The 14,130-nt window shown below is 37.1% G+C and overlaps 1 protein-coding gene across 8 annotated transcripts in view; it reads right to left on the bottom strand.

Annotated features, from left to right (window-relative positions):
- Positions 1-14,130, bottom strand: part of ncoa2 (nuclear receptor coactivator 2) — a 128,036-nt gene that overhangs the window by 94,958 nt on the left and 18,948 nt on the right. For 7 of the 8 annotated variants that reach the window (XM_067378719.1, XM_067378713.1, XM_067378718.1 and 4 more), the window contains one exon: positions 1,244-1,330. The gene's annotated coding sequence lies outside the window, so the exon portion shown is untranslated. Of the gene's footprint in view, positions 1-1,243; positions 1,331-13,334; positions 13,356-14,130 lie in introns of those variants that run through there. The other variant, XM_067378717.1, reaches the window with a different exon arrangement.

Raw genomic sequence — 14,130 nt, 5'->3', positions numbered from 1 at the left:
TTCAAAGTTTATTGTGAAAAAAGGACTTAAGCAGGTTGCATATTAATCTCATAATATAAGTGACAACACAGAACAAAACAGACAATTAAACTGTTAATCTCAATTAACTGGATGACAATTAACCGTCAACTGAAATTTCATGCCCTACTCTCCTGCATTAAAACAAGGCACTTTGCCTCAGGTTTTTCAAAGGTGTATGCTACTGTCAGTTCATGGAGGAGGGGAGGAGAGAGAGCCGTGTGCAAACAGCTTATCCTCACTGTCATCTGCTCCTAATGACAGCTGACAAACTACTAATGCAAATCCCATCTGAGCGGCTACAGTTGCCCCACCCCCAGCCTTCCCTTGCCCTCCCCGTACAGGAATATCCAGCCCCCAACAACCCCTCCCACCACACTCCATACACAGTGAATGATCCACACTCGAAAATTCCTCCTCTCTGACAGTCAGCTCAAAGCGAGCACTCTCTTTTAAACCAAGACAATACCCTGCTCTTCAGTCACATGACAGCAAAGAGCAATGGTTCAAGCAGAGCAGGTGGCGACTGTGGCGTCCACATGCAGCCAAACACATGCTCACTCGCTGCTGCTATTCTGAGTGTCACTTACTTGTTGTAGAATGTAGAATCAAACTACTGATTGAATCTATAAATCAATGTTAATAACATAAAAAGTAAATAGACAATTGGGACAAATGGCAATGGCAAAAATTGTCCCAATTTACCTCAGTTCAACCAAATGTAAATATGTAATGTTATTCATTTTAAAAATATATGTAAAAATAAAAACATTTTTATATATTTGTCTAAAATAATATATTATATATGGAAAAATATATATATTTTTTCATATATTATAGTTTTTCATGAAAGTGATTACAAAGTGTTACTAATACAAACATTTATTTCAGGGTTTAATTTTCAGGGTTGGCTGGGAATCGTGGTCTCAAAGCTGATTTAGAGGAATAAATGGAAGTTATCTCTAGGATGCAAACAAGAGAGAAAACAAGGTTCCTTTTTTTGTTGCTCAAACCAAATACAGAGAGGAAATGACATCACACCACCCACACAAACCACACCAACTCACACTTTCATTTGTTTCGCAGTATATCAGTTTTTTTCTTCATCTCCTCACCATGTAGTTTCATAAACACACCTTCAATGTCATGATTGTATTAACCAACAATTGGACAGGGGAAAGTGTGAGAGAAAGTCGCTGTGTTCATCACAGGTTGCTAAGCTCACCTTGGCTTCAGTCCAGACTAAGCCTCAGGGCATTTCTGCAGCAGTGGGACCAGTGGAAATCTTTGGGCATTATTCACTTCTCTCAATCTATGGAAGAAAGCAGAACCATCTAGTTAAGATCTCAACTAAGGCTCAACACAGACTTTGGAAAACAGAAACACAAGCAATGCAATACAGTACACAATGTAAAAAAATATTTTCATGACTTTTCAACATTTTTTCATTTTGTCAATTCAAATTATCTGTGGTTCAGATAACGATATTTTGAGTTTCTGTTGATTAAACCAATTGTCTTCATTGTATTAACTCAAAATTTTAAAGCAACCAGGTATCTTACTTTAAGTTAAACCAATTCTTTTTTACAGTGCACATCAAAAGCTTATTGATATTGATTGTTTTAATGCAAACTAGTGCAATTAGTTTTATTTGTTTCAAAGAAAGGATTGCTGGTTATTTTAAAACAACAACTTTTCAAAATCATAAGTCAATAACTATATGTCCCCTGATCATTTAACAGAAGTGGGATTTCACTTAACAGCTCCAAAACTTACCAACAACTAACTATTAAACAGAACAATCAGGTAAATATCAGAAAACATGTCAAGGTCACATTACGCATAGAAATAAATAAAATCAAAGTCCTGAATTATAGCATTTTAACTATTAAAATAAAAAAAAATAAAAAAATAATGAGACTTGAGAGGGATGGCTTTTGCCACTGCTAACAATGCAAAATAATATACTGTTTGGTCTTAAAAAGAATAGAAAATATTTCCTGTAGATAAAATCAAATTTCTTTTTTATTTGATTTTAGGGTGATGTCTGAAGGGGAATGGTTTGAGGATTTGTTTTTAATGACTCTACAAGTTAGATGTACAATCAAAATCTGAGGAAAATATTAGAACAAAACACTTAACTTAGTTAAGCTATTTATCTGACAAAATTATTTTGGCAAACTACAGCTATAGGTTTTATTTTATTACGCAAAAAACAAAAACAAAAAAAACATTGACTACAGTCACAGTAATCAGTTTTTAATATTTTGTTGGTTCTCTCGTTTTTGCATGTTCATATTTTTGCTTTTTATAACAGCCTGGCCAAAAATTATTGTGATGGCTTACAATAACAGAATGATTTTAATACTTCAAAAGATTACGAAAAGTTGTAGGGATGCTTTCTTTTTACAAAAAGAATGTGAAACATATGTTGGTTATATCATTTTCATTTTTTAAATATAAGTAAATACAATTTAAATGTATTTTACACACGTAAAAGGGCTAGTTTACCCAAAATTGAAAATAACTATATTTACTCATTACTAATAACATTAATTACTCACCCTTATGCCGTTCCACACCCGTAAGACCTTCGTTAATCTTCGGAACACAAATTAAGATATTTTTGATGAAATCTGATGGCTCAGTGAGGCCTCTATTGCCAGCAATATCCCTAAACCTCTCAAGATCCAGTACAGTTCATGTGACTACAGTTCAACCTTAATATTATAAAGCGACGAGAATACTTTTTGTGCACCAAAAAAACCCAAAATAACGACTTCTATCTACTTATATTCAACAATATCTAGTGATGCCCGATTTCAAAAGTGTCGAAAGTGTTGAAGCTTTACGAATCTTTCGAATCAGTGATTTGGAGCACCAAAGTCCCATGATTTTAGCAGTTTGACACGCGATCTGAACCACTGATTTGAAACAAAAGATTCGAAGCAGTGTTTTGAAATCACCCATCACTAGATATTCCTGAAAAGTCATTATTTTGTTTTTTTTTTGGCACACAAAAAGTATTCTCGTCGCTTAATATTAAAGTTGAATCACTGTAGTCACATGAACCATTTTAAACATGTCTTTAGTCCATTTCTGGATCTTGAGAATTTAGGTGGCATTACTGGCAATGGAGGCCTCACTGAGCCATCGGATTTGATCAAAAATATCTTAATTTGTGTTCTGAAGATGAACGAAGGTCTTACGGGTGTGGAACGACATGAGGCTGAGTAATTAATGAAATTATTTTCAATTTTGGGTGAATTAACCCTTTAAAGCATTATCGTATCACATATCACAATTTTCTTCAATATCGTACAGCCATACCAAAAATTATGTCCAACAATTTGGCATGTTTCATTGCGTTATCACAAATAAAACAACCGACTCAAAAGCACAACTACGTAATATGATTATAATATTAAAACAATTATTAAAGATTTTATTTGTATAAAAGGGTGAAGAACGAAGATTTTGGCCACTACTGTATATAACTCTTTTGAGCGAATAACCTTCATGTTTTGAGGCTACACCTTCAATTGATCTTGGTAGAAGTAAAGATTACGGTTTGTATAATGACATCAGATTCTATGACATCACTTCCCTGTGAGGAGCAGTGCCCTGTCAGCTGTGAGTATGGCACTTGAGCTGTCCTCTATCAGAGAGCTATCAGCAAACCGAAGAGACAGCTGAGTATTACCAGACCTGTCAAGAAGAGTGTGGCTATTCTTAATAACAACACCTTGCCGGCACCGGCTCCGAGAGGACCAACCATGCTGGGGAGTTCCTGAGAAGACACATAGAGGTCAACAATCGGGTGCTGTCCTCAGGACCCATATCCTTTCTTATAAACTGTCCAAAAAGAAATTGGAACAGATAATGGGGATCCACTGAAATACCAAGTGAATATTTCACCTCCAAAATAAGATACGGTTCACAAGTGGTTGATAGTGGTTCGCCATATGTGCACCTTTCAAATTAAGATTCTTTCGAAGAATGTTTTTATGACAGACTCGGAACTGCTGAAGAGAGATGGCTCTGCTATAGTTAGAAAAATACAATGAGACCATACGGAGCAGTCATGTTTTTTAGGCAATTAGCTTAAGTGAACTACCATACAAGAGCTATCCAACTCTCCTTATTCACCAAGTTTGTAGAGATGGATTGAAATTTTATTTGGTCATTGTCCTGACCTTCTCAATAGTTACAAGGGGAAAGATCTAATTGACCCCACAATATTCTTGAGCTTGTTTGTCCATTAAAAACTTAATGGAAGTTGAGCATCAAGCGGAGACATTAAAGACAGTTGAATCAGCACACGTCAAGCAAGCTCAAGAGATAAAATGAGGAAAAATGTACCATTAGATACATTTTACTAATATATATATAAAAAAGAAGAAGCCTCTTATGCTCACCAAGGCTGCATTTATTTGATCAAAAATACGGTAAAAACAGTATTAATACTGTGAAATATTATTACTTCTTTTCGATTTTAATATATTTTTAAAGGTAATACCTGTCAAGACTGGAGTATCGGCTGCTGAAAATTTAGCTTTGCCATCAGTCACATGATCCTTCAGATATCATGCTAATATGCAGATTTGTTGCTCAAGAAACATTTCTTACTATCAATGTTGAAAAAAAGTTCTGTTGCTCAATATCGTTGTGGAAACAATATTGGATTCCTTGATGAATAGAAAGGGCAAAAGAACAGCTTTTATTGGTAAAATTTATATTTTGTAACATTAAAAAAGACATTTACTGTCACTTTTGATCAATTTAATGCATCCTTTCTGAATAAAAGTAAAAAAGAAAATATATTGACCCCAAACTTTTTACTGATAGTGTAAATTTTCTCAATCCCAAAACAAATGTCACCATACTAGGGTGCACATTAGTCAATCAAACTAACTAACATCTGCTAGAAAATGTGTCTGGGGTTTGGTTCATACTAGCTCTGGTTCACAAATTAATATAAAGTATTATGGGTTTTACTGAACTCCTTTTCAGGTCAAGCAATCAAACCACCACAATACAATTTAGAGATAATACAATAATTAGCATTCACAAATACTCCAGTTCAAATACAACAAGCATTTCTGAGAAAAACATAAGCATATCTAGTGTCTAGGACGTACTAGACCTAATCAGCACATGGAAATCTAACACTTTCAGAAACCCAAACGGCAAGGGTTAGCAGTTATGGCACCAGAATCCCCAAAATGGTTCAAAGCAATCATCACAAACTTTTTTGAAGACTATTAAGGGATGGAAAATTAGCTCAACATCATTAGAAGAGGGAAAAATTGGATAAAAAAAAAAATAACAGGAAGAGAAGGGAAAAAATGACAATCATCATCAGGTTGGTAAAGATTTAATAGTGTTACACACGTCTTCAGGGCCTCGGATTCCACAAGGGAATCGTTTCAAGCTTATTAGATAGTAACATGAAGTACGCCTTTTTAATTATGTTCAGCAAGTAATTAGTGGAAAAAAAGGGTTTAAATCATCTCCACGATCCCAGAATTAGCCTCTGAGAAGAAAAAAAAATGACTTGCTGCAGTAAGTATCATTCAACAAAGTTGAAAGCGCATGTAGAAACAGCCAGAATTCTCCCATTGTGAGCAAATGCCTTTAAAGGGGTTGTTGACTTATGCAGAAGCTCCCCTGGGAGCTTGTGAACAAATACCTGAGGGGAGGGCACATGTCACATGATGTCATGTGCTGACCAGATATTGCTACATGTAGTTCCACAGCAGCTGACCTTCTACAACTCCATGCACACAGTGACAACAACACAAAGGGAGAACAAAAGACCTAGTGCTGTGTTTCTGATGGGTACATTAAATAATAAGAACGCTTTGGGCAGGTGTTTCTATAAATAATAATAATTTTTTTTTAAAAAAAGCACACAATTTCACTAGATAGTTACACAAGGCTGTAAGTGGCTTTAACAATTCTAAATGGGAAACAGAGGGATCATGTGGTCTGCGTAAAAAAGTACATTAAAATGAATCTAGCATATACAAATCACTATTAAATCATAAGCGTATAAAGAGGATGCGCTCTGAAAGGCTTCATTTATCTTTTCATTGGTCAGGGGGAAGTTAAAGAAGAGTCTTTTCTGAGGCTGGAGGAATTTCCCCTCAGTTTCTTGTGTCACATGTTTGTTCTAGCCCACAGGAGATCTTAACCTGATTGGTCACTGTAGTTACAGTGTCCCTCAACCATGGTAAATCAGTCACCAGGCTCATTCAGCTGTCAGATAGACACCAAAAGAGCCTTTTTGTTTTTGTGGAAATGTCTTTCAAATACCAGAAAGTCACAAGCTTTTTGTGATCGTTTGATTTCAGTTGAGATATATCCGATGCTACGGTCAACATTTACAGATAAGCTACTAAACCAGGTTCAATAATAGCTGCTCCTTACTATTCAATAACCACTCAACACCAAAGTGTCAGGAAGATCTGACAGCGTGGACACACAGCAGACCACACACCATGGATTTATTCCTAACGAACATGCTGCGATAGAGTGGGACAGCCTGCATTCCCTTCCCCTAGACCCACTATCTCTCTCCATCTGCAGTCTGGGTCAAAAGTTCATGTCAGTGTTACGGTTGTGTGTAACACCACAGACCATATTCCCCATCCTCTCACCCACTGACCACTATGAGGCTTAATACTAAAGCACCATAGAAATGATTAACTAAACACTTATTCTCTGTCATAATTTCACTTTAGATACACATTTCCCATTGGACCTGAGTAAAGAGTCATCTAAACCAGGGCTTTGAGACGAAATCGAAATCGTAATACAATTACGATATGAATATGCAAGATTTTCGAAACTGCAGAAAGCACGATTTTTATGCCAGCGCCCTCAGTGTGCAATTTGAATGAAGTCCACCTAAATCTAGCATGAGAACAGAACAGAGCGCGTTTACCATTATGACGTGGAAGAGAGCATAGAAACTATGAAGTTGAATTCATGGCAAGATAAGGACAAAACAAAAAAACATTTGTGGTTTGGGAATATTTTGGATACAGGAGAGATAAATAAATCGATGGGACAAACTGATGCATCACGAAATGTTTCTGGATCGATTGTCAGATTTGTCGAATGCATCGCGATTCTCTCTCGAACTGATTCTGAGCTTAGTTTTTAACAGCAGATGGCACTGTGCTTTAAGGCAGAAACACACAGTGTCGACAGTCGGCCGTTGGGCGGTTTTTGTTCGTCGGCCGACTGAGTTTTCTCAGTGTGTTCCGCACCGTCGGCTGAAGTTGGTCCTCGTCTGCTTTTTTTTCGGATCGGCGTCAGAGCTCATCAGGCCATCTGATCGTTCTGATTGGCTGTTCAGCTACTGCCACCTGCTGGTACGGAAAGGCATTTCATCTTACACTGGCACAGAACGGACGTGCTACTTGGCCTTCGGCTGTCGAGCCTTGGTTTGGTGTGTCAGGCAAACTTTGGACCCAGATGCTGCTGACGTGAGCCAACCCCGCAGTCTGCTTTTGTCACCACTAGTTCATCGGCGTCGGTTTGGTGTGTTCCTGACTTTAGAAACAGCTATACTCTGCTTCCTTCCAATTCCTCACAAATACCACTTAAACCTTCTATAAAATAATCATTCATAAAGTTTGAAAAGGTTGAAATGAATTGAAAAGGTGTTTACAGTGGGCTGTTTACATTAAAGGTGCCATCGAACGTTTTTTTACAAGATGTAATATAAGTCTAAAGGTGTACTCTGAATGTTTGTGTTAAGTTTCAGCTCAAAATACCCCATAGATTTTTTTTAAATCATTTTTTTAACTGCCTATTTTGGGACATAATTAGAAATGCGCCGATTCAAGGCTGCTGCCCCTTTAATTGTTTGCGCTCTCCTAGTCTGATGATTCGGGTGTGTACATCCTGGCTGCCCTTGTGTAATGCCTTTCATAATGTTGGGAACATGGGCTGGCATATGCAAATATTTGGGCGTACACCCCGACTGTTACGCAACAGTCTGTGTTATGTTGAGATTCGCCTGTTCTTCGGAGGTCTTTTAAACAAATGAGATTTCTATAAGGAGAAAACAATGGAGTTTGAGACTCACGATGGTACCTTTAATCTCATGTCATAAAAGCATTCTGAGGTGCAAGTACATTCTCAGACTCAGTCAAATGCATGCATGCTCTGCATTTGCGCGTGTGGTTAAAAACTAGCCTAGAGCGCCATCTGCTGTAAAAAACTAAGCTCAGAATCAATTCGAGAGAGAATTGCGATGCATTCGGAAAATCTCAGAATCGATCCACGAATTGTGATACATCTATTTATTGCCCCAGCCCTAGTAGAGATGATGTATCATAGAGCCAGGTAATTAGCAAGAAACAAAGCATGAAGCGTTTTTGCGGTTAAAAACAATACAGGTCTAGAGACGCATTTTTATAAAGTTGAACGTCTTTTACCTTGAGTGCCACATAGAATGCCGTGTCATGAGAAGCTACAAGGGATGTGAGTGCAACAGTTAAAGATGTCCATCTAGCATTTGGTTACAAAGTAAAACAATGCCACGTTCTGAACCAGGTGAACAAAAATTGTTAATACAGGTATACTATGAACACAATTTATTTTTGTTTGTCCACCCTTGTACACTTTGCTGTAATGCTGATCCATCTTGTCATGTAAGAATGAGATGTGGTCCTGTTGATGATGCTCATTGATATTTAATTGTGGAAAATTAATAAAACAAAACACTATTGTCAAGTCCTACAAGAGCATCATTCCAACACTCCAACACATGCTGCCAAACGCTCATCCGCACTCATCTTGCGGTCAGTGACTGTTACGCTGATATCAGCACCCCCTTTTGGACTGGAATTACAAACAAATGGTCTCCCATTAAAAACTGAAAACTTTAATAAGAAATACAAGTTAGATAAAAAATAATATGGCTCCTAAAACTGGCATTTGTGCACAATATACTGCACAATATAGGAAAATAGTTCAAAAAAAGCATAAAGAAATAATCGGTGCGTTACATATCATGCCTGCAACTAATGCCGGCTTCCAAAAAATTATACAGACAAGTATGTATGTAAGGAAATACTGTTTCAAAAATTGCAATATTTATTACATTTCCTTCTATCTTTTTGTCTATATCACACAGCACTAATTTTACCTCAACCTGTGAAACTGAAAGAACGTATTATGAGGAATCAAACATTTATTCATCTAAATGGGGGAAAGAGTCTGTGATGTTCTTGGTTTCATGTAGCACCTACAGCTCTGCATATCCTTTTAAAAACCATACAGTTCAGTATTGCTGAACTAAGGCCCCGTCCACATGGAGACGAGTTTCTGTGAATACGCACAATTTTTTTATCGGATAGGCGTTTCGTCCACACAGATCCGGCGTTTCGAAAGGTGAAACCGCTATTTTTTGAAACCGGGTCCCAGAGTGGATACATTTGAAAACGCCGTCTTTGCGTTTTCGTGTGGACGGTGCAATCCGTATATTTTCTGAAACGATGATGTCCCACGTGTCGACCCTAGTCAGACGCGCTAACAGCACAAAACAGCACCAACAACAACAATAGCAGACTCTAGATGCTTGTGTTCATGCTGCAGACGATACTGAGCCAAAATAGAGCGTTATTTCTAAGCTTTACTATAGTTTGTATTCAGCGCGCAAGGTTTATGCGCATGCTCCAAGTCTTCTTTGCTGCTTAAGTGCATTTCTGTGACAGAATTACAGCACCACATAATGGTCTGGCATGTATACTACATCATTTTGAGTCATTTCAGTGGTTTCGTGTGGATGCAGATATTTTTTTGAGACGAGGAAAAAAAAAAAAAAAAAAAGATCGGTTTAGGGTAAGCTCCGTGTGGATGTAGCCTAAAACTGTTAGAGGTGTAATGGATCACAGTTGATCCATACAGACCAGGCCCCTCGTTTAGTTGCAAAGTTTAGCAATCATAGAGTGAAGGTTTATAGTTTGCACGCGTTTCTAAGTCTTGCCAATTTAAACATTTAAGAAATTTTAAACCATTAAAGTGCAAGAAGATGTGAAAGAGAACTCAACTCAGTACTCACATGCTGTTTCCTGTGCACACTATCAAATGCCACACACAGAAAGCCATGTTTCAGACAGAGTGGTAATTAAAATAAAGCTGAAATTAAATAAAATAAATAAAATATGAATATTAGATAAACTAATAAAAATGAGAAATGTTGACTTGGCAACTAACTGAAATAAAATAGGTTTATGCTGAAGTACTAAAATTACTAAATAAATTAAAACTATATAGAAACATGAAAAACAATTAGCAAAATTAATGCAGGATTAGTAAAGGGACTGTCATTGAAGGATGGAACAATTCATACTACACTGAACTCAAGCGCAAACCCACAGCCCACAAGCTGTTACTCATTTCACAAGGCGAACCAATTTACATAGAAGTCTTAAAGCCACAGTAACAAAAAAAAAAACTGCCAATATGATTCTAAGGGTTACAGAAAAGGGGGAAAACAATCAAAAATCAAATCCTTTTTGGCACCAAAAAATGAAATGAAAGTGACACATGTACCTTAAATAAAAAAAGTGTGATATTCACAAAATAATACAACTCAAAAAGGAGTCCAGAAGATCAGATCTTATTTTATAACCCTGCAGCTCCTCATACTTTTGAGAAGTCTCTCGTATTCAGTCAAGTTCACTTAACGACTCTTAGACTAGATGTGAGCGGGACTGTCTAAACCCTATGTCTGAGGGTAAGTGATCCTGCTCTCTCCCCCATGATCCTCTCTGTTTCCTCCTGGCCTGAAGCAGGTGCAAGTCATCTCAGTGGGGATGTCACTAAAGGCTTATGTCAGGGGAAGGCAGCAAGCTAATCGTACCACTCAAGGGCTAAAGATTAGATTGACCGTGCAGATTCTTTTACTCACTCAAAACTGACCACAATGGGCCAGATGTGGAGGCCAAATACAAATTTAACCTATGTCAACATTTTCACTGGCAATCCATCAACTTTGTGATTGTATTAGTCAGACAAAGATTTAATGCCACAACTAAGTAAATTACATCGCCACACTGTACAGGCCACTGGAGCTAATGCAGTTATCTATACTTGACTAGATTTTTACATTTCTTAAGAAAATGTCTGTTGCATGCATGTGCAAAACTCACTGCCACATGCTATAGAGTAACCCCAAGATGAGCAATTATTAAGCGTCACTACTTATTAGCCACTAAACAATGCTAATAAGCTTCACATTTTCTTGCTTTGTAGACATACCTTCCTTATCTTAAATTTTATACACGGAAGGAATGTTATCTTCTGAGCAAAAAACATTAATCTACCAGTAAACACTGCAGCTCAGTACCACCAATGTTCCAAGTTATATTGATAATAAGCAGTAAATTCCACAACAGGGTGATTTTCACCAATGTTATCATCTCCCTCAAACATGACTGTAACTCTAAAAACAACTCATTTCAATAATATATTTGTAATCATGTGCATCCCCTTTTCTGGATGTTGAATAAAGTAGCAGCATGTGACCATATTCACACATGTGAACCCATGAGAAATCTCTTGCGCAGTAAAGAGAAACCAAATGGAAATAATAACTCCCTACAAATGGGAAAATCAATAAAACTACTTTGAGGCTTAAAAGTGTAAAATTCAAAACATTAAATAAAATAACAAAAGTCACTTTCACTGAAGTAGCTGCATTAAAGTGCCACTATTATGTTATTTTATGGCTCGTTTTCACTGAGCGGTACAGTTTAGTTCAATACAGTACGATTTAGGACGGTAAACCCTGATCCGGCTTGTGTTCCCATCGCCAACAGTACCCTTACCTGATAGGTGGGGTGTATGCCGGAAAGTAGCGATTAACATCATTCTCGCGTGAAGAGGAAAGTAACAGTAAACAACAATGGAGGACATACAGCAGCTTTGTTTGAGCAAAGGCTGAAGGCTGCATGGAAAAACAGCTGAAAATTACACATTGTGTTGCAACGGTATCGAGTTGTCATTCCCCTTGTAGCATGTGCCAAGTGATGATTCTCTGTCAAACAATCAATGTTCTGCAGTGAGTGTAGCTCCACCTTTCTGGTATAGGTACTATTGGTACTATTGTGCTAGGTACCCCAACGGCTAGGGAAGGGTCCCAAAACAAATTGTACGGTATGGTACCATTCACAACTTCTGACAATGGAAATGTAAATAATTGCGTACCGTACTGTACCATACTGAACCATACTGCTCAGTGGAAATGAGCCATTAAAAGGTTACTAATTTTGTTTTGGAGGCAACCTACATGCATCAAAGGTAAAAAAAAAAAAAAAAAAAAAAATCTTTCATTTTCTCATAATATACATTACATATCACCTAATTTCTCAGAATCTGAAAACTACTATTTGAAGATTCACGGTGTGTATATATATATATATATATATATATATATATATATATATATATAGATTTTGAAGGGTACAACTGATGGAAACTTCAGGCCCCAATGATCCTTTGCACAGGGAAGTTGTTTGACATCACAGAATAGGTACAAGAGGATAGGTTGATTTTACCTATGAATGTATGTATAGTATTTTTCTATGCTGCAATATTTAGATTTGGTATTATTATGGTCAAAACGACATCCCTTCACACCCTTCATCCCTTCGAAGCTCTCACTCCGGAGGGTAAACCCTTTGAAGGGATTAGGGAATATGGATGAGCCCTTTCGAATGGAATGCAGGGTCAGTCTCTCTAAGCCCAGCCTTTCCGAGAGCTACTCCGCTCTGATTGGTCAGATGGCCCAGTCTGTTGTGATTGATCAACCGTTTGAAGCACGTGTCAGAAATTAAACACCCATCACCATAACTGAATTTCAGCTCTGGAGGCTTCCTAAATCCTCAGCGATTACACTTACTGTAAAGACATTTACAACGGCGTCAATTTTAACATATCAATTCAAGCACGAGTATGATGATGAAACATTGGAAGAACTAGTTATTCAACCCGAACCTCCATCACAAGGACGACTTGAGCGGGACATTTCTCAGTGGTAAGTTTTTACTCAGTTTGTTGTACATTATGAACTGTTGCAACTCGCAGCGGTAATTCCTCTACATCAGCATTAACAAGTGTATGTCTATCAACAAGCCGAAGTGTATATTTAAGATTTATTTGAGATGCACATGTGGGAACTGTATTATTAATGATTACTACAGCTGCACTGGGTGTATAAAATATAAAACACAAAACTATGTATTTTGAACACTAGGCAGAAAATATATAGATCAATAATTAATCACACTTACAGGCTGTGATTCAGAGGAGTTGGTCCAAATAAACTGGGTACTGTCCTATCTTTAATGGATAGGAGTTTTGCAAATCCTGCACTGACCTTTGAGATTTGAGAAACAATCATCAGTAAAATGACAGGAACACAACAAAAGGTTATACTGCTGTTGTATTACTGTGGTAATTTTAACCACTGACTCTTCACATCCTCATTCTTTGGAAGTGTATGCAAAGAGAATTTACCTTTGCAATGCAGAAATATATACACAACACAAACCAACTACAGCGTTTGAGGCCGGGTCAATGATGTTTTTCGAGGGCAGCAAATAAAGACCATAGGCTGGCATTATGCAAATTTGTTACATTGTTACATATGAATGTAATGGAAGTAAGACAGGAATTACTGACGACTCGTTGCAGCAGTTCAGAATCAGTTCTTTCTCCTGGGAGAAAATAACTGTATTGAATTTAGCCTTCAAGATTGTAGAACGTACAGTATGAAAAATGTATATGTATTTTTTATTTTTTAAGATTTAGTAAACGTTACATTAGGGATGCAAAAGCAAATCACTGCATCACAAACCATAAGCAAATTATTTTATAATGCTTTGTCTGTAAATGACATTGATACTGTTTCCGTTGCTTTGACGTTAGCCAATCATAACAGTGGCCGCTTACTGATACGCCTTAAAGGAGCCGACCTTTAAAAATGGATCGTTTTCAGGAAGAGGTGGAAAAAGTGGTTTTCCGCATTTATATTTGTCTTTTTTGTGCAAAACTTTAATATGAAATTGGAGAAATTAGCATTTTAAA

Source organism: Chanodichthys erythropterus, chromosome 23, assembly GCF_024489055.1.
Source record: "Chanodichthys erythropterus isolate Z2021 chromosome 23, ASM2448905v1, whole genome shotgun sequence".
Classification (NCBI taxonomy): Eukaryota; Metazoa; Chordata; class Actinopteri; order Cypriniformes; family Xenocyprididae; genus Chanodichthys; species Chanodichthys erythropterus.
Note: the sequence above shows the minus strand (reverse complement) of the source record. Positions and strands in the feature narration are given on the sequence as shown.